Source organism: Ambystoma mexicanum, chromosome 12 (assembly GCF_040938575.1).
Source record: "Ambystoma mexicanum isolate Mex_15411 chromosome 12, UKY_AmexF1_1, whole genome shotgun sequence".
Classification (NCBI taxonomy): Eukaryota; Metazoa; Chordata; class Amphibia; order Caudata; family Ambystomatidae; genus Ambystoma; species Ambystoma mexicanum.
Genome location: NC_090936.1, coordinates 969,423,624 through 969,446,622, shown reverse-complemented (window position 1 = coordinate 969,446,622; position 22,999 = coordinate 969,423,624). Strand labels below are relative to the sequence as shown.

The following is a 22,999-nucleotide window of genomic DNA, read 5'->3' as shown; positions in this document are numbered from 1 at the left end:
TGCTAACCTGCCAATATCCTCATTCATTATGGAGGAGCAGAACCTGCTGGGCTGGGTTATACTGTCAAAAGGAAACGTGGTTTCCCTTTAACATTTTATTTTCCCCAGCATGCATGTCCAATGGACCATGCAAGGCCCAGGGCATTTATCTTCCCCAGTCTTGCATTGCCCATTGTGGACACAGGCTGGAGAACTGCACCTCTGAATGTGTGTGTGGGGGGCGATACCACTCCTCCCCAGGCATTGAGGCAGTTTTAGGTCGTGCGTCAGAAGCACTCCGGCTTCTGTGCGCATGTGCAAGGTCCAGAAAGTGCTCTTCGCTTCCTGGTTCCTGTTTGTGTGGCATAGGAGCTGGAGAGCTTCTGACGTGTTCCCTGGGAGGCGGCATGCGACAAGGAGCTGAACAGATCGGGGATCAAGGTAAAAAAAAAAAATGTTCATGCATGGGTGTGTGAATGAATGAGTGAGTGTATGATGCAGGGGTGGGTGCTGGGTGCATGTATGAATGAGCGGGTGCACGGTTTATGGGTGCGAATGAATGCAAGTGAATGCTGTGTGAATGAGCGATGGAATTTTGAGTGAATGTGTGTGGTGTCCCATGTGTGATTGTGCCGGGTCAGAATGCTGATTTTGGGGAGGGGACGGACGGGGAGTTTGGGGCATAGTGGCATTTTAAAGCAAGCATGATACGTGTTATTACGTGGATACACTGGTATTTTGGTGTAGTGAATCTAGCTATTTTGAATGGCATTTTTTACTGGCCATCTATAATAAAGCAAGCATGATAAGTGTTATTATCTGGCAAGACTGTGATTTTAGTGAAGCCAGTATACCCATTTTTTATTGGGCCTCTTCGATAAAGCAAGCATGATAAGTGTTATTATGTATTGAGACTGACATTTTGGTGTAGCCAGTCTTGCTATTTCTTACAGTGACATGGAATGTTTTACTGGGCATCTATGATAAAAACAAGCATGATGTGTTTTATGTGGCTACACTGCCATTTTAGTGCAAACATTTTGGACTGTTTTCATATCGGGGCATGTCATTTGTAATGGCAAAGCCATATATTCTTATGCAAGGAGACTGCCATACATTGGCAGAACCAGGTTGGAAGTGTTTCTTATAGTATCATTACAGGCATTATGCTCAAAGCAAACATGAGAATGTTCTTAAATGGGAATACTGACATTCATTGGTGCAGCCAGCATGGCAATTTATGGGTACAGCAAGCGTTAATATTATTATTATTTTTATTATTATGGTGTTTATTGAGAGTTAAAATGTTTTAATACTGACATATATTGTGGGCAAAGGCCTGATACAAATGAGTTGAATAATGCCCCTGAGTGTTTCATCTGCACCTAAATACGATTACGTTTGTCTGGTGCGTGATATAAATAAATCAAGTGGTGGCTCCCTCAGCTGCTTTCTGATAGAGAGGGTGTGGAGGTGACAGCATTCATTACAAACACAAGAGCTTTGCGGAGATGGACTCAATAGTGAACTGAGATTTTACTTCTTTATCTGTTGCACAATATGCACTACTAGTCTCCCGCTTTTTTGTTTGTTATAACTGGGACAATATGTGTGACGTTTTTAAGCATCTTATACATTCCATTCACTAAAGTCCACTTGTCAGCTTTTCATCCATTAAAGGGTGGTAAAATGAGTGCCTTTATAGAGTGCAACAGCACCCATGAGGAATGGACTCGTAGGAGTTTAGCTCAAATGTGCTTCACAAACTCTATTCCTTCTACTCTTGTGCTTCTATAAACTGCTGCATAAAATGAATACATGTTTTATATCACACTTAATACCGGAGAACGGTCTTTAAGCACCATACCGAGATTTGAACCTGTGTTGTTCAGCATGTTCTTGCTTCCAAGACAAACGTGTTGCCACTGAGCTATCCTCCCCGCCCAAAATGCAGATAAACGGTAGTCCACCTATCCTAGCAAAATATGGAGTATTGCAAACTTTATAAAAATCACCCAGGGTAAACTGGTGCGATAACACAGCAGTGACAGATTACAGTCCATGTATGGGAGCTCAGTAAAATAGTGTGCCTGCCGCAGAGATCTGTGTGTAGCCTGCTGTGGACAGGCTACAATCCCAGTAAGGTAGCTCAGCTGGCTAATGTGTTTACTCCAGACACACTCTTAATCACCTGCCCCCAACCTCCCGGAATTATTGCACACCGGGCCTCCCGAACGTGTAATCCAGTCTTGTGTATAATTGTTTTATCAATTGTAGAAATGCGATATTACATACCTGTAACGATTAGAATCTTACACCAGACTAGTGTTCATAGTGTAGTTGTACTTAAATATTTCTTCATGGCGAGGAATCACAGCGAAGGCAGAAGTGTAGGTTCACTTCATGTGAGAATTATGTCTTCCTTTATTCTAAATCAGTAAAGAACAGCAGGCAAAGATAATTCTCATCGTCGACGTACATTATGGACTGATCGCGTTCATTTTCAAGGCAAACTCATCACGCACTAGAGTATTTATTTTGATGGAGTACTTCCATTGGTTCTATCACAACTAATAGGCTAATAGACAGAGTTATGGAACCAAGTGAAGTCAGGTGTTCTCCAAATAAATCATACTTTGTTGTGTTTTGAACATTTTGAACTAAATATATGAATCCAACATAGTTACATTTTATTTTGCATACAAACATCTTTTGAGCGTATCCATCAAATGTATGTTGTGCAATGTTCATGGTGCTCACCTATTCTTATAGGAAGGGTGGTGTGTACCCATCAGCCTAGGGCCATGTAGCTATGTTCTTGGTTTAGTCAACTGAGCCCAAGATAGTCATTTTTTGCACACGTTTTGCCGTTGGGTGATTCTTTAGGGGTTGTTTATCAAAACACCACTGCGGCTTATACATGTATAGTAAACACATTTTTTGTTTTTTTTTGTTTTATTGGTTAAATATTAATTCAACCTTCAACAAAGTACTTTATACAAAAACCAAATACTTGGCGCCTCTGCTATTTCTTTTATACATCAATAATCTGGTCCCTAGTTTCCTAGAAGCTGCGAGAGACGCCCCAATGTTGGCCAACAGAAAATGGAGCCTGCTGTTGTTTACGATGCAGTCTTACTGTCAAAGACTCGGCTTGGCCTGCAAAATCAATTGGACGTTTTTCACAAGCTTTGTTCTGCAAAGGGCCTAAGAATTAATTTTTCAAAAGCTAAAACCATGAAGGTGGGGGCTGCTGGGGAAAAGGCCAGAGCAAACTTTAACCTGAGTGGCCAGCCGCTAGAGTCTGTGGATTCATACACATACCTGGGGCTAATTTTCTCAAACAATTTGTAATGGCAGGAACAGATAGCAAGGTCCTCACTTTCGCACTTGCGTCAGTGTGGCCTACTTAGAAATCAGGTGACAAGATTGGAGGGCGAGGCTCTTTCGGTGCCCCTAAAGATTTATCAGGCCCAGACAATCCCAAGGATAATATATGGTGCTGATTTATGGGGAGCAAATGATTGTACTACAATTCAGACAGCAGAAAATACATTTTTGAAAGCATTGCTGGGCCTACACTGCAATGCGCCATCAACCTCAGTGATGTGCGAATTTGGCCTGATTGAGATCCAATATGCCATTATGATGCAGCCAGTGTTTTACCGGCTGCACATTTGGAATAATGAAGCCTTGGCTTTGTTTAGGGAGGGCTTGGAGGAGTTTCTTGCAACGCCAGGTGATAGGAAACTTCCTTGGTTTAAGCATGTAAGAACTATGCGCTTTAACATCGGACTGGAGGATCTTTGGAGTGACCCCACAATGCTGGGTTGTGCCAACAAGGTGTTACTTAAGAACAATTTTAGAGAATGGGCATGGAGGATGATGATTGATAACTGCCTAAAGGGGAAAAAAGCGAGGGCATACCTGCTGCTTAAGGATGTGTGGGGGTCGGAGGTATACATGGACCTCTCAATGTCAGCAAAATTAAAATCCTGGTTTGCCAAGTTCCGATTAGGCATACTCCCATTGGCCCATGAGTCTTCTAAGTGGAAGAGTGGGCCTGGATCCTCACCCGCATGTTCGATTTGCCAAGGGGGGCGTGAAGATGAGGCGCATCTTTTCTTTTTTTGCAAAGCCCACTCTCTGGCAAGGAGGCGTTGGCTCGCCCCGGTCTGGAGCCTCCTAGTGCACTTTTCAACTCCTTCAGCCATCCAAACCCTGAAATGCTGTTCCCTGCCTGAACATGTGTTATTAGTCACAAAATGTTTAAGATTCGCACTTAAGAAGAGAACGCTCGGGTCTATCATGAGTGTAAAAATGGGAAAGCAGTATCCCGGCAGGGACGTGCCCACGCTGTGGTTTTTACAAATAGACATTGGTTTTGATATCACATGCCTATTTTAAACAAAATGTTCTTATCTATTTAGATTAATAGTGATATCAATGCATTATTGTGTTTTTATCTTTTGTATTGTAAACTGTACTTTGATGGAGGCCTGGCTTCCGAATAAAGTTATAAACAAACATAAAAGAATAAGACATGAATCAGAAGAAGCAAAAGAAATACTACCAAAAAACTGTTAATCTCAGCCAAAAATATAAAACAAATAAAATACACTAAAAACAAAATAGGAGAACGTCATATTATACATCCAATTTCGGTGAAAAAGGGGAGAAAAAGGCCACTACAGCATTCACTGTTGCAGTTGTACTCCCAGATAGACAGGGTTGCCACTTTTGCTCACAATTCTGTCCTGTACCGTCACAAAAGGCTCCTTTCTTATAGAAGGCCCTTTCCCTTATCACAGTTAGTGCACTACATGATACTAATAGATGTTTTAAATGTTCTGTTTCTGCCTCTTGAATACAATATCTGCAAGTATCCTCAATGTTCGCAGCCAATCCATATCTAATAAGCACTTCTTTTGTACGCATCAGATTTAAGCAAAATCGTATAAAAGTATGTTGTGCTTGCCTGCTAGCATAGATGGAAAGATATGGCGCCAAAATGCCCAATCTTTTGTGGTCCTTTCTTAAATGCATCAATGTGGAATATTTGCGCATTTCAGAGACCGTATTTGCCCAATCTGCCTCAAAGAGTTTTTTTAACCTTATTTGGGTTCTGTTTGAGATCTAGGTAGCTACATTCTGTCTCTTCGAAGGTTGCTAAAGCAAGTTCCCTGATTTCTGGTAGTGCTCGTGAGTCGCCCCGAAGTGAGGCGTATCCAATATCGCTCATCAGTGAATCTGCTGGAGAGACCATAATTTTCCTGAAGAGTGAAAGGTATGACCAATAATCTCTAGCCTTCAGTGATATTATACCTAGTTCATAGCGAATAATCGAATGCGGAGTAGAGCTAGGGAGAGACAACACCTTTCTCCAGATCATACACTCGAGAACCATCAGGTAATAACAGACGGATCAGAAATTTCGATACCACATAATATTTTCGGGACATTCTTTCCCTTGTAAAATCTACAACAAGGAATTAGAGAAAACCTACCGAACCTAGAATCAACTCTCTGGAGTTGGTAAGATGACTTAATTGCCTTCTCACTTAATCATTCACAAATGTAATTAGTTGATTGTTTGGCATTGATTTCAAAACCCAGATATATAAGTGAGTCAACTCTCTCTATATTTTCTCCAGCATTGGATCTTTCATGGATTCACATGCTTAGAATATTACCCGTCGACAGACTGGGAACCGTCGGTAAGCTTATAAAGCCGTTTCCCATAGGAAAACGTTTGACACTTTCGTGTCCTATCTATGTCATTTTGGGCTGCGCACGCATGCCCCACTAGGACGTAGCGGTATAAATGCCCCGCCCCTGCGGCTCCCTTCAGATTTCAACCGTCTCCAAAGTAGTGGGAGCACCTTGTGTAGTTTACTATTTTGTTAGGTTGTGCTATTGCAGTTTTTCTCCTGATGTCGGGAAAAGCGCTGTTCCGCCCGTGCGCTACGTGCGGGTTGAAGAAGGTGTGCGAGGGGGACGGACATATGGACTGCCTATACTGTCTCCACCCTCATCATTCGGCAGACAAGTGCGACATATGTAAGGGCTTCTCCCAGAAGACTCTTAAGGATCGGAGTCGAAAACTTGTAGCTTGGTTGAACGACGGAGCGGGGGCATACTCGTCTTTGGAGGTGAGCACCACGCGCAGCGCGGCCTCAGTGTCAAAATCTTCAGGGGCCCCGCGCCGCTCAACGTCGTCAGAACCCCCGGTGAAGAAAACGCGACCGGCAGAGAAAGAATCATCGGAAGGCCATTCCAAGGACTCTTCGTCGAAGAAGGCCTCGTCATCCTCATCTTCAACGAGGAAAGACAGAAAAGAAAAATCTAAATCCTCCTCGAGTGATCGTCATCGATCGGCCTCGGGTCGAGATGCAGAAAAACGCAGGTCGAGTTCGGAAAAGGCGGGAACGCCTCATAGGCTTGCACGACCACCACCATCGTCGACGGTAGGTCAGTCGTCGACTACTTCTCTGCCGCTGATGCAGTTGGCCTCAACCGTTCCTGGACCGCAGACGACGACGACGTTGATGACGGAGCCGACTATCGCTTCGTCAACGGAGATCCCGCAAGAGGCCTGGCGTCCAGAGGTATACGACCCAATTTTGCCAGAGACACTTCTGCAGCAAGAGGCCTTGTCGGTGTCCTCGGGAGACGAGGATGTGAGAATAGCTGGCCCTGCAGACCTAGGGTTACAAGGGGTTACCAGGCCTCTCTCCGGGAGCGTTCCGGGTTCTACCCCTCTGCTCAATCCACAGTCACTTTTGTCATTGGAAGTCTTATCCACGTTGCAAATGTGGCTGAAGACACTGGATGACAGACTACCTCGAACAACTCCGGCTAGGTCGGTCATCGACGACCCGGGCCCGTCTCGTCGACCACCGCAGTCAACCCCCGCGGCAGTGCAGCGGGATGCAAACCTCTCGGCTCCACGCCACAAGGAAGGGGAGCTAATGGATTCGGACTCGGACAGCAGAGCCTCGTCAGTTGTCACCCTCTCCCCCTCCAGGGATCCAACCTGGGAGTCCGAAGCAGAATTGGAAACCCCGAGAAGCCCAGCTCAGTAGTCTCCCCCAGACGATAATGGGTCATTTCACACCATGATGGCCAGGGCTTGTACAGAATTCGGGCTGGCCCAAATAGAAGAGAAAAAGGACTGTTTTCTTTTCGACCACATGGGGAAAAGGAGAAGGTCGGTGTTTTCAGTTCCCATCCTGGATCATGTGTGGAAGGAAGGATTGCAGACCATGCGCCACCCTTTCTCGGAAACAGCGATAAAGGGTCGACTAGAGAAAAAATGTAAGGCCCCGGACTCTACTCCCAAGTGCCTTTCCTCCCAACCAACTCCTGACTCAGTGGTATCGGCGGCGGCGGCGAGGAAGGCGAGGGCCCAGCACAAGTGCACGACCCCACCGGAAAGTGATGTCAGACGGCAGGGTGCTTTCGGCAAAAAAGTGCTGTTGGTAGGTGCTACCACAGTGAAAGCAGCCAATTCTCTATCCATAGTTGCCATATACGACAGGGAGATGTGGCACCGGCTGGCTCCTATACTGGAACACCTTCCAGATGAACATCGCAAAGCGGCTATGCTGCTGGTCAGGGAAGGTGAAGAGGCTTCCAATCATGCCATAAACATCGCAGTGGACCTCGCGCAGTCGGGTTTTAAGCAGGTGAACAACAGTGTGGTTCTCCGACGGCAGGCATGGCTAAAATGCACCAACTTCCGACCGGAGGTGCAGTACAAGGTACTGGACATGCCTTTTGAAGGAGACCTCCTCTTCGGCGAGAAGGTGGACGAAGCCCTGAAGGGCATGAAAGAGGACTCGGACACGGCGCGTTCCCTGGGGGCCCTCCAGAGTGGTTGGAGTTTCCGGTCTTTTCGTCCCTTCAGGGGAGCATCGGGAAATTCCAGATTCTCGGCATCGAGGGACAGTTCCTTCAGTAGGCCAGACGGGCTTCACAAGCGGCTAAACGTCGCCGGGACTACCAGGCCCCCAAGAAGAGAGCAGGTTACTCGTCGTCGACGAGGGATAAGCAGACCAAGGACCAGCAATGACGGGCATCAGAACGTTCTGGGGGGCAGAGTATCATGTTACATCAATGAATGGGAGCAAATGACAACGGATCAATGGGTGTTGGACACCGTAAAATATGGACATTCCCTGCAATTCAAAAGCAACCCTCCGCACATTCTACCGCCGTTTGTAGCTCAATCCCATCTGAGCGTGTTGCAGCAGGAAGTAGCACTTATGCTACAAAAATGTGCTATAGAATTGGTTCCGTCGTCACAAAGGGGTCAAGGGGTTTATTCCCGATACTTTGTGGTGAAAAAGCCAAATGGAAAGTGGCGTCCCATCCTAGACCTGCGCGAGCTAAACAAATCGTTGAAAAGCATAAAGTTCAAGATGCTCACGCTCTAAGAAGTGATCCGGTCAGTTCAAGAAGGGGATCTTCTGGCGTCTCTGGACCTGCAGGACGCGTACTTCCACATACCGATGTGTCGTCGACACAAGAAGTTCCTAAGGTTTGTGGTAGGGCGGACTCACTACCAGTTCACAGTACTTCCCTTTGGACTGAAATCTTCTCCGAGAACGTTCACAAAATGTTTGGCCCCGGTGGCAGCCTGGCTGAGAAGGCAAGGCCATCATGTATATCCGTATCTCGACGACTGGTTGGTGAGGGGGTCCTCCCCTATGTCAACGCACAGAAGTCTGCAGGCCACCATGAACCTCTTACAACGGCTGGGGTTTGCGATAAACTTCAAGAAATCCTCGTTAACACCGTCAAGAAGCTTGGTGTTCCTGGGCGCACAGTTCGAGACCCAGTCAGGGTTAGTGAGGCCATCCCTCGACAGGATCACCAAACTCAGTCGATTGGCAGGTCAGTTGAAAATCAATACCAGACTGTCAGTGAGAAAATATACGTCGATCCTGGGCGCTATGGCGTCCTGCATTCCTCTGGTGGGCAACTGCCGCCTGTTCATGAGGCCAGTGCAACAGTTTCTGGCGGACCGATGGACGCAGGCTCAAGGCCTCTGGACAGACAAACTGACCTACTAGCTCTTCAGTGGTGGAAAAGCATCCACAATCTGTCCAAAGGTGTACCCCTACAGGAGCCGAAGATTTGGTTAACCATAGTGACGGACGCGTCCCTAACTGGCTGGGGGGCACTCATGGGCACTCTGCAAACACAAGGCCATTGGTCTCAGAGGGAATCTCTCCTGCACATCAACGTTCTGCAACTGAGAGCAGTGCGCTGGGCCCTGCGGGCGTTCCTGCCTCACATCAGAGGGTACACGGTGAGAGTTTTGACAGACAACACCACAGCGATGTTTTACTTGAGGAAGCAAGGTGGCACACGATCCAGAACCCTTTCCATCGAGGCTCAGAAGGTGTGGCACTGGGCTCTGAAACACGATATATCCATTTTAGCTCATCACCTTCCAGGAGTAAGGAACGAACAGGCGGACTCGCTGAGCAGAAATATGGACCAGAGTCACGAGTGGAAAATAGACACCGGTCAATTGTCGAAGGTCTTCGAGAAATGGGGGCGGCCTCCGCTGGATCTCTTCGCCACGAAGAGGAACAAGAAGTGCGAGATGTATGCCAGCAGGTGGCCACAGGAGGGTTCGCTGGGGGAAGCGTTCTCCTTCCCATGGACGGACAAGTTCCTCTACGCCTTCCCTCTGTTTCCTCTGATACGGAGAACTCTGCAGTGGATACGCAGGTAAAGGTGCCGAGTCATCCTGGTGGCACCATGTTGGCCGAGGCAGCCGTGGTTTTCCGACCTGCTTCACCTGTCAGCGGATCATCCGATAACGTTCCCGAAGATTCCCAAACTCCTGTCCCGGGACGAGGGAACAGTGTGGCATCACAATCCAGACAGTCTCAATCTCACAGCTTGGCTCCTGACTTTTCAGAATTTGGTGCCTTGAACATTTCCTCGGACTGTCGGAGGATCTTACAAGCTGCGCAAGCCCCTTCCACCAACAAGTCCTACAGCTGTAAGTGGAGAAGATTCTGTGCGTGGTGTCAAGGACAGACGGGAGTGCAACCTCTGAGGGTTACTCCGGAAAAGCTTCTTCCGTATCTGCTACACCTAGCGAAGAGCGGATTATCTTTTTCATCAATAAAGGTACACTTGGCGGCCATCTCTAGGTTCACAAGGAGAAGGTAGTCGTCTCCCTTGTTTAGTGACAGGTTGGTGAAACACTTCATGAGAGGTTTGTTCCGGACATTCCCTCCAGTTAAACGTTTTCCACCTACGTGGAGCCTGAATATAGTGCTGGCAGGGTTAATGAAACCACCCTTTGAGCCAATGGCCACATCGTCGATGAAGTTCTTGTCATGGAAAGTGGCTTTTCTAATAGCTATAACATCAGCCAGACGGATCTCAGAGTTGCAAGCGTTGGTCATAGACCCTCCTTACCTAAGATTTTTCAAGGACAAAGTGATTCTGCCAACAAGTCCTCATTTCATCCCAAAAGTTCCTACAACTTATCATAAGCACTCATCCATTGTCCTGCCCACCTTCTTCGCGACCCCCTCATCGGCTGCAGAAAAGGTCCTACATACGTTGGATGTCAAGAGAGCTCTAAAATGTTACCTTCATCGAACTCAACAACTTCGATCTACGCAGCAACTCTTCGTTGCATATGGCCCTTCGGCAAAAGGGAAGGCAATTTCAAAACAGGGACTGGCCCGATGGGTCTCGTCGATGATTGCCTTCTGTCATTCAAAAGCGGGAAAACCGCTACAAGGATGTCTGAGAGCTCATTCAACCAGGGCGACTTTGTCGTCGACAGCGTTTTGGGCAGGGGTACCACTGACTGACCTTTGCCAGGTGGCAGCATGGTCAGTGCCTCACACATTGACCCGCCACTACTGCCTCGAACGACAGCATGCAGACGAAATACAAATGGGAAGAGCAGTCTTGCGACATTTGTTTCAATAAGGTAAGCCCTTTTTCAAGAAGGGACTATGCTGATTTGGACATATATATGTATGGATATATATATATATATATATTTAAATGTATGTTTATGTATACTGTTATAGATTTATATGGATATTGCTCTGTGCACTTACTATGGCACATTTTAAATTCGAATCTTATGTAAGTGTGGTTCGCTATAGGTAGGATTGGGTGGGTGCCGGATTGCATTCACACCTCCTCCTTTTTTCAGGATCACTGCTGTGCATTCTATTCTAAGCATGTGAATCCATGAAAGATCCAATGCTGGAGAAGGGAATAGTTTCTTACCTGTAACTCCATTTCTCCAGCATTGGTATCTTTCATGGATTCACATGCGCCCGCCGGCCTCCCCTAAATGCAATCGTTTCACCCCATTCTGCTTTGGAGGGGGTCGAAATCTGAAGGGAGCCGTGGGGTCGGGGCATTTATACCGCTACGTCCTAGTGGGGCATGCGTGCGCGGCCCAAAATGATGTATATAGGACACGAAAGTGTCGAACGTTTTCCTATGGGAAATGGCTTTATAAGCTTACCGAGGGTTCCCAGTCTGTCGACGGGGAATATTCTAAGCATGTGAATCCATGAAAGATACCAATGCTGGAGAAATGGAGTTACAGGTAAGAAACTATTCCCCTTTGCCGCAATCCTGCATTTAAATGATAATGTTACACTCACCTGACTCCCACAGGGGCGTCGGTCGGACCCGGACTGCTGCGGCCTCCACCAACGTGATGCGTAGTGCAGAAATGACAGACTGGACTGGCCCTCCTAATCTCGTCTGCTTGACCCGTAGAAGGATTCTCCTGCAAGTGGAGAGAGGAATTTAGCCAGCTGTGGATTCTAATGATGGCACCTCCCTGCGTTCCCCACTAAACACCTCCGAAATCCCCTTCCAGTACTCTCACCTTATATTCTTGAAAGACAAGCTCTCCATCCTGCGTGGATTGCAGGGGCGTGTAGATACCAGTTGCTTCACTGGTTAGAAGGTGTTGGGGGGTTCCGGATGAGAGTTGACTCTGAGGTTCCTGGTTCAATATGTCCGATGTTCACTCTTGTCCCATTCCTTTCTTATCTTGCAGTGGAGTTCGAGAAAAGATGGTCTTGTGGCGGTGGATGGCGTTCAGGTAAGAGTCTGTATTACCGACGCTGTCCGGTAAATGATGCATGTATTTAACGTGTTGTTTTCTCTCCATTTTCAGATGCGGCGTTTGAAGATGTGGAGAGTTAAAGAATAATGCCTCCAGTGGTAAATCAGGTAAGTCTATGGTGGTAAGAGAGATTGTATTTGTTGGCTCCTTCGGCTCACCTGGTTATTTCTTTTGTCCCCAGATGGCGGAGCCCGGCAAAGAAATGATGGAGGCAGCGCCGGATCGAAAAGTGCTATGAGGACTGGTGAGTATGGCGCGGCGCTGCAGCTGGCGATGCGACGCGTGTAGAAAGAATGTCCTTTCCAGGTGCTGAGACGTGATGGTTCCGGAATCAGGTGAGAAACTGGAAATAAGTTTGTTTTCTAACCTTGTCTTTGCTTTCCTTCTTTTCTAGGAGCTACGGATTCAGGATGCACGTGGCAGAGGTCTGGATGCTGACTTGCAGGCACGGTGAGCGTTACGCTGCTGGATGCAGAATAACACGAAGCGTGTGTTGCTGATCGGGCGTGGTTTAAAGAACCTCAAAAGTAGTCCCAGGTAAGAAGTCCCAAGAACCACACCCGAGTAAAAAATAGTCCCTGTAGTAAAATAGTCCCTTCCGGGCTTCACGTTGGATTGGAGTCATTTGAAGCATGGTCTGCCTGAGGAAAGTAATGACTATGAGCCTGGCGCCTTAGGCGCCAGGACTGATTTCTACTATGAGCCTGGCACCCCTAGCCAGGGCTTCTGAGGTTTTAATAAATGTTTAGATGCCTGCTCCTGGGGCTGATGGGCTTGGTCCAGATGCCTGGGGGTAGGCATCATCACAGCACTCCCCCCACAAGGCCCCTCCTAAAGTTGTTCTTCCCCTGGGCTCTGGTTTGCCTGGGAAGTTCCGATGGAATTTTTTCACCAACCGAGGTGCATGAACGTGATCACTGGGCTCCCATGACCTTTCTTGTGGTCCGTAACCTTTCCAATCGATTAAATAAAAAAGTTTTTATTTAACCATCTTAGAGTCCAGGATATTTTTCACCTCGAATTCAGGTTCTCCATCTATCAGGATGGGGTCAGGTGGTTTGGTTAATCTTGTTCCGGGTTGAACTGGTTTTAGAAGTGAAACATGAAAGACAGGATGGATCCGCATATTAGGGGGTAGTTCTAATTTGACGGCCACCGGGTTGATAATGGCCTTAATGTTGTAAGGTCCCAAATATCTAGGATTAAAAGTTTGAGTTCCTTTTAGAGGTATGTGTTTCGTGGCCTGCCAAACTTGATCTCCAATTTGGTATTGGGGAGTGTCACTTCTATGTTGATCAGCATTTTTCTTGTATTTCTCTTTTGCTTGTTTCAAATGTTCAGTTGCCTCCTTAAAGGCCTGTGTAATAGTAGAGTGCAGATGGGTCACTGCCGGCATTTCTAAGTGCTGGGGTGAATCGAGTTCTGAGGTTCGAGGATGATGTCCATACATGGTATAAAAGGGGCTTTGTCCGGTTCCTGAATGTACTGAGTTATTGTATGCGTATTCAGCATTCCATAACATTTCCTTCCAATTGTTTTCGGTCTGGTGTAGCATGCAACCTAGGTATTGTTCAAGAGTCTGGTTGGTCCTCTCCGTTTGACCATCAGTCTGGGGATGATGACTGGTTGATAACCTCACGTCAATTTGCGCCAATTGGCAACATTTCTTCCAAAATTGCGAAATGAATTGACTACCTCGGTCAGAGACCAGTACGGAAGGAAATCCATGTATCCGAACAATGTTTTCAAGAAATTCCTTGGCCAAAATTGAAGCAGAAGGTAATCCCTTTAAAGGAATGAAGTGGGCCATCTTGGAAAAAAGATCAACAATAACCAGAATGGTGTTAAACCCATTACACAGAGGTAGATCGGTAATAAAGTCTAAAGACAAATTGTGCCAGGGTGCGGGTGGAATATCTAAAGGTTGTAAAAGACCGGCTGGCTTTTTCTTTTGACTTTTGTTTTGGGTGCAGATACCCCAAGACAGCACAAATGATTTTGCGTCTTTTCGCCAGGTGGGCCACCAGAATTGTCTTTTCATTTTAGGTTCAGTCTTTGCAATACCTGGGTGTCCTTCCATCAGAGCATCATGGTAATTAGAGATGACTAGGTCTTGTAGTTCCTTGAGTGGTAGAAATAGACGCCCTTGATAATAAGGTAAGTCAATGATGACTGAATAACCATGGCCCTTTTTCACCCTATCTTGTAGGGCTGCTGAATTGAAAAGTTGTTGGATTTTTAAATGAATATCTTCTAGAGTCTGTAGAGTAGTTATACCAAGAATTCTTTGCTCTGGAATTATCCACACCGGTTCTGGGTTAGAATATGCTTCTCCCATCCCTATTCGGGACAAGACATCTGCCTTACCATTCTTGCATCCTAGTCGATAAGTGATCACGAAATCGAATTCGGCAAGGAATAATGCCCATCGAAGTTAACGCGATGATTGGGCCTTGGCTCTCTTTAAATACTGAAGGTTCCTGTGATCGGTGATTACAGTAATGGTGTGCCTTGAACCGAGATGATAATGCCGCCAGGCCTTGAAGGCGGATTTAATGGCTAACAACTCTTTATCGGTAACTGCATAGTTTAACTCAGGGGCTGAAAACTTCCTGGACCAAAATGCTACTGGATGAAGTTGACCGGTTTCAGGATCCTTCTGGGACAGGACAGCTCCCATGGCTAAACTGGATGCATCGGTTTCGACTACATATGGGAGCTCGGGGCCTGGATGCTTCAAGACAGGTGCCGACGTGAATTTCAATTTCAGCTCTTGGAAGGCCTTTTCAGCCTCCTCGGTCCACAAGAAGCGTGTGTTTTTCCGCAAAAGTGCTGTGATGGGGTGTACAACATGTGAGAAGTCAGAAATAAATCTGCGGTAGAAATTAGCAAATCCAAGCATGCTTTGTACCCCTTTAACTGAACTGGGTGATGGCAATTTGAGAATTGCATCCACCTTTCGAGAGTCCATCCGGACTCCTTTTGGAGTCAGGATAAATCCAAGTAATTCAACTTCCGTAGTATGAAAAACACATTTTTTCAATTTTGCATATAACTTGTGCTGACATAGTTTCTCGAGGACTGCACGAACGTGCGTAACATGGTCTGATTCCGAGGAGGAGTATACTAGAATGTCATCGATGTATACGACAACACAGACGTCAGTGAGTTCACGAAGGACATCGTTCATAAAATACTGGAAGGCTGCTGGTGCATTGCGCAACCCGAAGGGCATCACCTGATATTCGAATAATCCGTACTTGGTACGAAAGGCAGTCTCCCATTCGTCACCCTTTTTTACACGTACCAGATGATGTGCCTCTCGGAGATCTAATTTAGTGTAGATGCAAGCATCCTTTACTTGGTCTAGTAATTCAGGAATCAGAGGCAATGGGTATCGGTTCTTAACCGTAATCTGATTTAATGCGCGGTAGTCTATACATGTTCTAAGGTCACCTTCCTTTTTAGGTACAAAGAATAAAGCTGAGGATGCAGGGGACTTGGATCGACGAATGAAGCCGTTAGCGAGGTATTGATCCAAGTATTGTCGTAGGTCTAGGTTTTCGGGTTCCGTAAGGGCGTAGATCCTACTGCATGGGGGTTGCGCACCAGGTATGAGATCGATTTGACAATCGTATGATCTGTGAGGCGGTAAGGTGTTTGCCTGTTCTTTTTGGAAAACGTCCTGGAATTCTATGTATTCCTGAGGTAACTGCACGACTGGATTAGTGACTGTGGCTAGGCCTTTGTTCAATGCTTTTTCCGGGTAACAGGTGTGCGCACAATCCAGGAAGGTTATTCTCTTCTCCCGCCAATCAATACAAGGATTATGTGTTTCCAACCAAGGTATCCCCAGTATTATTTGGAACTGCAGGACTTTGATTAAATCAAACACAATAGTCTCTCGATGCCCATCTTGACCCAGCAATGTCATCTCTGTAGTGGAATGAGTTACAGTCCCAGAAGCAATTTCAGTTCCGTCGACTGTGGTGATGACATCTGCAGTGGTCTTTTTGCAGAGAGGTGGATTCATCCTAGAAGCCAATTTGTGGTCCATATAGTTTCCTACGGCCCCGCTATCGATGTATGCCCTTACTGCGTGTATACGTGATAGCTGCCTTGGATCAATAAGGACCATTGGTATGATTAGGTGCGAGGTCTGAGTGTCCTTCTTCAAGCTCGGCAAGCGGACCTCTACGCTTGTCAGCCGTGGTCGTTTCCCAATTCAGGCTCTGTTTGATTTTTAACAATAACTCCAGCTACTTTCTTGGATGGTTTTATAGGGCAATCCCGAAGAAAATGCCCTGAGGCCCCACAGAACAGAAACAATTGCATCTGCTGTCTCCTTTCTCTTTCCTTTTGAGTTAGAGGTCCCTTAACCCCCCCGATCTGCATAGGTTCTGATGCATCTGTTACTTTGAGGTTAACATTAGGTTTAACCAATACCCGATTCTCGAACTTAGCTCGATCAACCTTTCTATTCTGAAGTCGGTGGTCTAACTGGACCACTAAGTCTATATATTCTGCGCAATCCTGAGGTGGGTTCACAACTTGGGCCAAAACATCTTTGAGTTCACCCCGAAGTCCACAATGAAATAATGTGACTCGTTTTTCTTCTGGCCACCCGGTTTCCACCACTAACCTATTGAAGGTTGCGATATAGGTTAGCAGATTCTGATTACCTTGTCGTAGGGATAAAAGTTTGTTATCCAGGGCCTGTCCTTGTGAATGTCTGGCAAATAGTTTTTCCATGCTCAATTGAAAACCCTGAAAATCCCGAAGAAGAGGGTCATCCTGGTTGACTAGTGGAATTGACCAATCCGCTGCGCTACCACTAAGGTATGATAGTACAAAGGCTACTTTAGCTTGATCGTTTGGGAAGGCTCCAGGTCTGCATAAAAAGTGCAAGCGGCATTGGTTCATAAACACAGCAAACCTTTTCGGGTCCCCAGCAAAACGTTCGGGTGGAGCTAAAGGAATGCTCCCTGGTAGAACCACTTTCACAGGATTGCTCAATGAAACAGGAGTTGGATTCCCCCCGAGTCCAGGTAGCGGTGTTTGCCCAGCTTGGTTTTGTAGCAGTTGTCTAGCAAGATCATCAGTACGCTCCTTTGACATGATCAGTTCCCTCCTGAGGGCATTAGTTTCTTGCCGCGCGGAGTGCACTTCAGCCTTAAGTTCCCCTAACAATTGGGCTAGTTGGTCAGTTTCTGAGGTTTCCATGGCGCCCGGGTGGGTGTTTGTAGATAGGCTTCGCGTTCTGTTACGCTCACCTGGCTCCCACAGGGGCGTCGGTCGGACCCGGAATGCTGCGGCCTCCACCAACGTGATGCGTAGTGCAGAAATGACAGACTGGACTGGCCCTCCTAATCTCATCTGCTTGACCCGTAGAAGGATTCTCCTGCAAGTGGAGAGAGGAATTTAGCCACCCGTGGTTTCTAGTGATGGCACCTCCCTGCGTTCCCCACTAAACACCTCTGAAATCCCCTTCCAGTACTCTCACCTTATATTCTTGAAAGATGAGCTCTCCATCCTGCGTGGATTGCAGGGGCGCATAGATACCAGTTGCTTCACTAGTTATAAGGCGTTGGGGAGTTCCAGATGAGAGTTGACTCTGAGGTTCCTGGCGAAGACCAGTAAGTATAGAGTTCATAGAGTTCAATATGTCCGATGTTCACTCTTGTCCCATTCCTTTCTTATCATTCCTTTCTTATCTTACAGTGGAGTTCGAGAAAAGATGGTCTCGTGGCGGTGGATGGCGTTCAGGTAAGAGTCTGTATTACCCAACGCTGTCCCGTAAATGATGCATGTATTTAACGTGTTGTTTTCTCTCCGTTTTCAGATGCGGCGTTTGATGATGTGGAGAGTTAAAGAATAATGCCTCCAGTGGTAAATCAGGTAAGTCTATGGTGGTAAGAGAGATTGTATTTGTTGGCTCCTTCGGCTCACCTGGTTATTTCTTTTGTCCCCAGATGGCGGAGCCCGGCAAAGAAATGATGGAGGCAGCGCCAGATCGAAAAGTGCTATGAGGACTGGTGAGTATGGCGCGGCGCTGCAGCTGGCGATGCGACGCGTGTAGAAAGAATGTCCTTTCCAGGTGCTGAGACGTGATGGTTCCGGAATCAGGTGAGAAACTGGAAATAAGTTTGTTTTCTAACCTTGCCTTTGCTTTCCTTCTTTTCTAGGAGCTACGGATTCAGGATGCACGTGGCAGAGGTCTGGATGCTGACTTGCAGGCACAGTGAGCGTTACGCTGCTGGATGCAGAATAACACGAAGCGTGTGTTGCTGATCGGGCGTGGTTTAAATAACCTCAAAAGTAGTCCCAGGTAAGAAGTCCCAAGAACCACACCCGAGTAAAAAATAGTCCCTGTAGTAAAATAGTCCCTTCCAGGCTTCACGTTGGATTGGAGTCATTTGCAGCATGGTCTGCCTGAGGAAAGTAATGACTATGAGCCTGGCGCCTTAGGCGCCAGGACTGATTTCTACTATGAACCTGGCACCCCTAGCCGGGGCTTCTGAGGTTTTAATAAATGTTTAGATGCCTGCTCCTGGGGCTGATGGGCTTGGTCCAGATGCCTGGGGGTAGGCATCATCACAGCACTCCCCCCACAAGGCCCCTCCTAAAGTTGTTCTTCCCCTGGGCTCTGGTTTGCCTGGGAAGTTCCGATGGAATTTTTTCACCAACCGAGGTGCATGAACGTGATCACTGGGCTCCCATGACCTTTCTTGTGGTCCGTAACCTTTCCAATCGATTAAATAAAAAAGTTTTTATTTAACCATCTTAGAGTCCAGGATATTTTTCACCTCGAATTCAGGTTCTCCATCTATCAGGATGGGGTCAGGTGGTTTGGTTAATCTTGTTCCGGGTTGAACTGGTTTTAGAAGTGAAACATGAAAGACAGGATGGATCCGCATATTAGGGGGTAGTTCTAATTTGACGGCCACCGGGTTGATAATGGCCTTAATGTTGTAAGGTCCCAAATATCTAGAATTAAAAGTTTGAGTTCCTTTTAGAGGTATGTGTTTCGTGGCCAGCCAAACTTGATCTCCAATTTGGTATTGGGGAGTGTCACTTCTATGTTGATCAGCATTTTTCTTGTATTTCTCTTTTGCTTGTTTCAAATGTTCAGTTGCCTCCTTAAAGGCCTGTGTAATAGTAGAGTGCAGATGGGTCACTGCCGGCATTTCTAAGTGCTGGGGTGAATCGAGTTCTGAGGTTCGAGGATGATGTCCATACATGGTATAAAAGGGGCTTTGTCCGGTTCCTGAATGTACTGAGTTATTGTATGCGTATTCAGCATTCCATAACATTTCCTTCCAATTGTTTTCGGTCTGGTGTAGCATGCAATGTAGGTATTGTTCAAGAGTCTGGTTGGTCCTCTCCGTTTGACCATCGGTCTGGGGATGATGACTGGTTGATAACCTCACGTCGATTTGCGCCAATTGGCAACATTTCTTCCAAAATTGCGAAATGAATTGACTACCTCGGTCAGAGACCAGTACGGAAGGAAATCCATGTATCCGAACAATGTTTTCAAGAAATTCCTTGGCCAAAATTGAAGCAGAAGGTAATCCCTTTAAAGGAATGAAGTGGGCCATCTTGGAAAAAAGATCAACAATAACCAGAATGGTGTTAAACCCATTACACGGAGGTAGATCGGTAATAAAGTCTAAAGACAAATTGTGCCAGGGTGCGGGTGGAATATCTAAAGGTTGTAAAAGACTGGCTGGCTTTTTCTTTTGACTTTTGTTTTGGGCGCAGATACCCCAAGGCAGCACAAATGATTTTGCGTCTTTTCGCCAGGTGGGCCACCAGAATTGTCTTTTCATTTTAGGTTCAGTCTTTGCAATACCTGGGTGTCCTTCCATCAGAGCATCATGGTAATTAGAGATGACTAGGTCTTGTAGTTCCTTGAGTGGTAGAAATAGACGCCCTTGATAATAAGGTAAGTCAATGATGACTGAATAACCATGGCCCTTTTTCACCCTATCTTGTAGAGCTGCTGAATCGAAAAGTTGTTGGATTTTTAAATGAATATCTTCTAGAGTCTGTAGAGTAGTTATACCAAGAATTCTTTGCTCTGGAATTATCCACACCGGTTCTGGGTTCGAATATGCTTCTCCCATCCCTATTCGGGACAAGACATCTGCCTTACCATTCTTGCATCCTGGTCGATAAGTGATCACGAAATCGAATTCGGCAAGGAATAATGCCCATCGAAGTTAACGCGATGATTGGGCCTTGGCTCTCTTTAAATACTGAAGGTTCCTGTGATCGGTGATTACAGTAATGGTGTGCCTTGAACCGAGATGATAATGCCGCCAGGCCTTGAAGGCGGATTTAATGGCTAACAACTCTTTATCGGTAACCACATAGTTTAACTCAGGGGCTGAAAACTTCCTGGACCAAAATGCTACTGGATGAAGTTGACCGGTTTCAGGATCCTTCTGGGACAGGACAGCTCCCATGGCTAAACTGGATGCATCGGTTTCGACTACATATGGGAGCTCGGGGCCTGGATGCTTCAAGACAGGTGCCGACGTGAATTTCAATTTCAGCTCTTGGAAGGCCTTTTCAGCCTCCTCGGTCCACAAGAAGCGTGTGTTTTTTCGCAAAAGTGCTGTGATGGGGTGTACAACATGTGAAAAGTCAGAAATAAATCTGCAGTAGAAATTAGCAAATCCAAGCATGCTTTGTACCCCTTTAACTGAACTGGGTGATGGCCATTTGAGAATTGCATCCACCTTTCGAGAGTCCATCCGGACTCCTTTTGGAGTCAGGATAAATCCAAGTAATTCAACTTCCGTAGTATGAAAAACACATTTTTTCAATTTTGCATATAACTTGTGCTGACATAGTTTCTCGAGGACTGCACGAACGTGCGTAACATGGTCTGATTCCGAGGAGGAGTATACTAGAATGTCATCGATGTATACGACAACACAGACGTCAGTGAGTTCACGAAGGACATCGTTCATAAAATACTGGAAGGCTGCTGGTGCATTGCACAACCCGAAGGGCATCACCTGATATTCGAATAATCCGTACTTGGTACGAAAGGCAGTCTTCCATTCGTCACCCTTTTTTACACGTACCAGATGATGTGCCTCTCGGAGATCTAATTTAGTGTAGATGCAAGCATCCTTTACTTGGTCTAGTAATTCAGGAATCAGAGGCAATGGGTATCGGTTCTTAACCGTAATCTGATTTAATGCGAAGTAGTCTATACATGTTCTAAGGTCACCTTCCTTTTTAGGTACAAAGAATAAAGCTGAGGATGCAGGGGACTTGGATGGACGAATGAAGCCGTTAGCGAGGTATTGATCCAAGTATTGTCGTAGGTCTAGGTTTTCGGGTTCCGTAAGGGCGTAGATCCTACTGCATGGGGGTTGCGCACCAGGTATGAGATCGATTTGACAATCGTATGATCTGTGAGGCGGTAAGGTGTTTGCCTGTTCTTTTTGGAAAACGTCCTGGAATTCTATGTATTCCTGAGGTAACTGCACGACTGGATTAGTGACTGTGGCTAGGCCTTTGTTCAATGCTTTTTCCGGGTAACAGGTGTGCGCACAATCCGGGAAGGTTATTCTCTTCTCCCGCCAATCAATACAAGGATTATGTGTTTCCAACCAAGGTATCCCCAGTATTATTTGGAACTGCAGGGCTTTGATTAAATCAAACACAATAGTCTCTCGATGCCCATCTTGACCCAGCAATGTCATCTCTGTAGTGGAATGAGTTACAGTCCCAGAAGCAATTTCAGTTCCGTCGACTGTGGTGATGACATCCGCAGTGGTCTTTTTGCAGAGAGGTAGATTCATCCTAGAAGCCAATTTGTGGTCCATATAGTTTCCTACGGCCCCGCTATCGATGTATGCCCTTACTGCGTGTATACGTGATAGCTGCCTTGGATCAATAAGGTATGGTATGGTATGATTAGGTGCGAGGTCTGAGTGTCCTTCTTCAAGCTCGGCAAGCGGACCTCTACGCTTGTCAGCCGTGGTCGTTTCCCAATTCAGGCTCTGTTTGATTTTTAACAATAACTCCAGCTACTTTCTTGGATGGTTTTATAGGGCAATCCCGAAGAAAATGTCCTGAGGCCCCACAGAACAGAAACAATTGCATCTGCTGTCTCCTTTCTCTTTCCTTTTGAGTTAGAGGTCCCTTAACCCCCCCGATCTGCATAGGTTCTGATGCATCTGTTACTTTGAGGTTAACATTAGGTTTAACCAATACCGATTCTCGAGCTTAGCTCGATCAGTCTTTCTATTCTGAAGTCGGTGGTCTAACTGGACCACTAAGTCTATATATTCTGCGCAATCCTGAGGTGGGTTCACAACTTGGGCCAAAACATCTTTGAGTTCACCCCGAAGTCCACAATGAAATAATGTGACTCGTTTTTCTTCTGGCCACCCTTTTTCCACCACTAACCTATTGAAGGTTGCGATATAGGTTAGCAGATTCTGATTACCTTGTCGTAGGGATAAAAGTTTGTTATCCAGGGCCTGTCCTTGTGAATGTCTGGCAAATAGTTTTTCCATGCTCAATTGAAAACCCTGAAAATCCCGAAGAAGAGGGTCATCCTGGTTGACTAGTGGAATTGACCAATCCGCTGCGCTACCACTAAGGTATGATAGTACAAAGGCTACTTTAGCTTGATCGTTTGGGAAGGCTCCAGGTCTGCATAAAAAGTGCAAGCGGCATTGGTCCATAAACACAGCAAACCTTTTCGGGTCCCCAGCAAAACTTTCGGGTGGAGCTAAAGGAATGCTCCCTGGTAGAACCACTTGCACAGGATTGCTCAATGAAACAGGAGTTGAATTCCCCCCGAGTCCAGGTAGCGGTGTTTGCCCAGCTTGGTTTTGTAGCAGTTGTCTA

The 22,999-nt window shown here is 46.3% G+C and overlaps 1 protein-coding gene across 1 annotated transcript in view; it reads left to right on the top strand.

Moving 5' to 3' along the window:
- LOC138514150 (regenerating islet-derived protein 4-like) overlaps positions 1-22,999 on the top strand; it is a 90,418-nt gene that overhangs the window by 26,719 nt on the left and 40,700 nt on the right. The gene's annotated exons all lie outside the window — the stretch shown is intronic.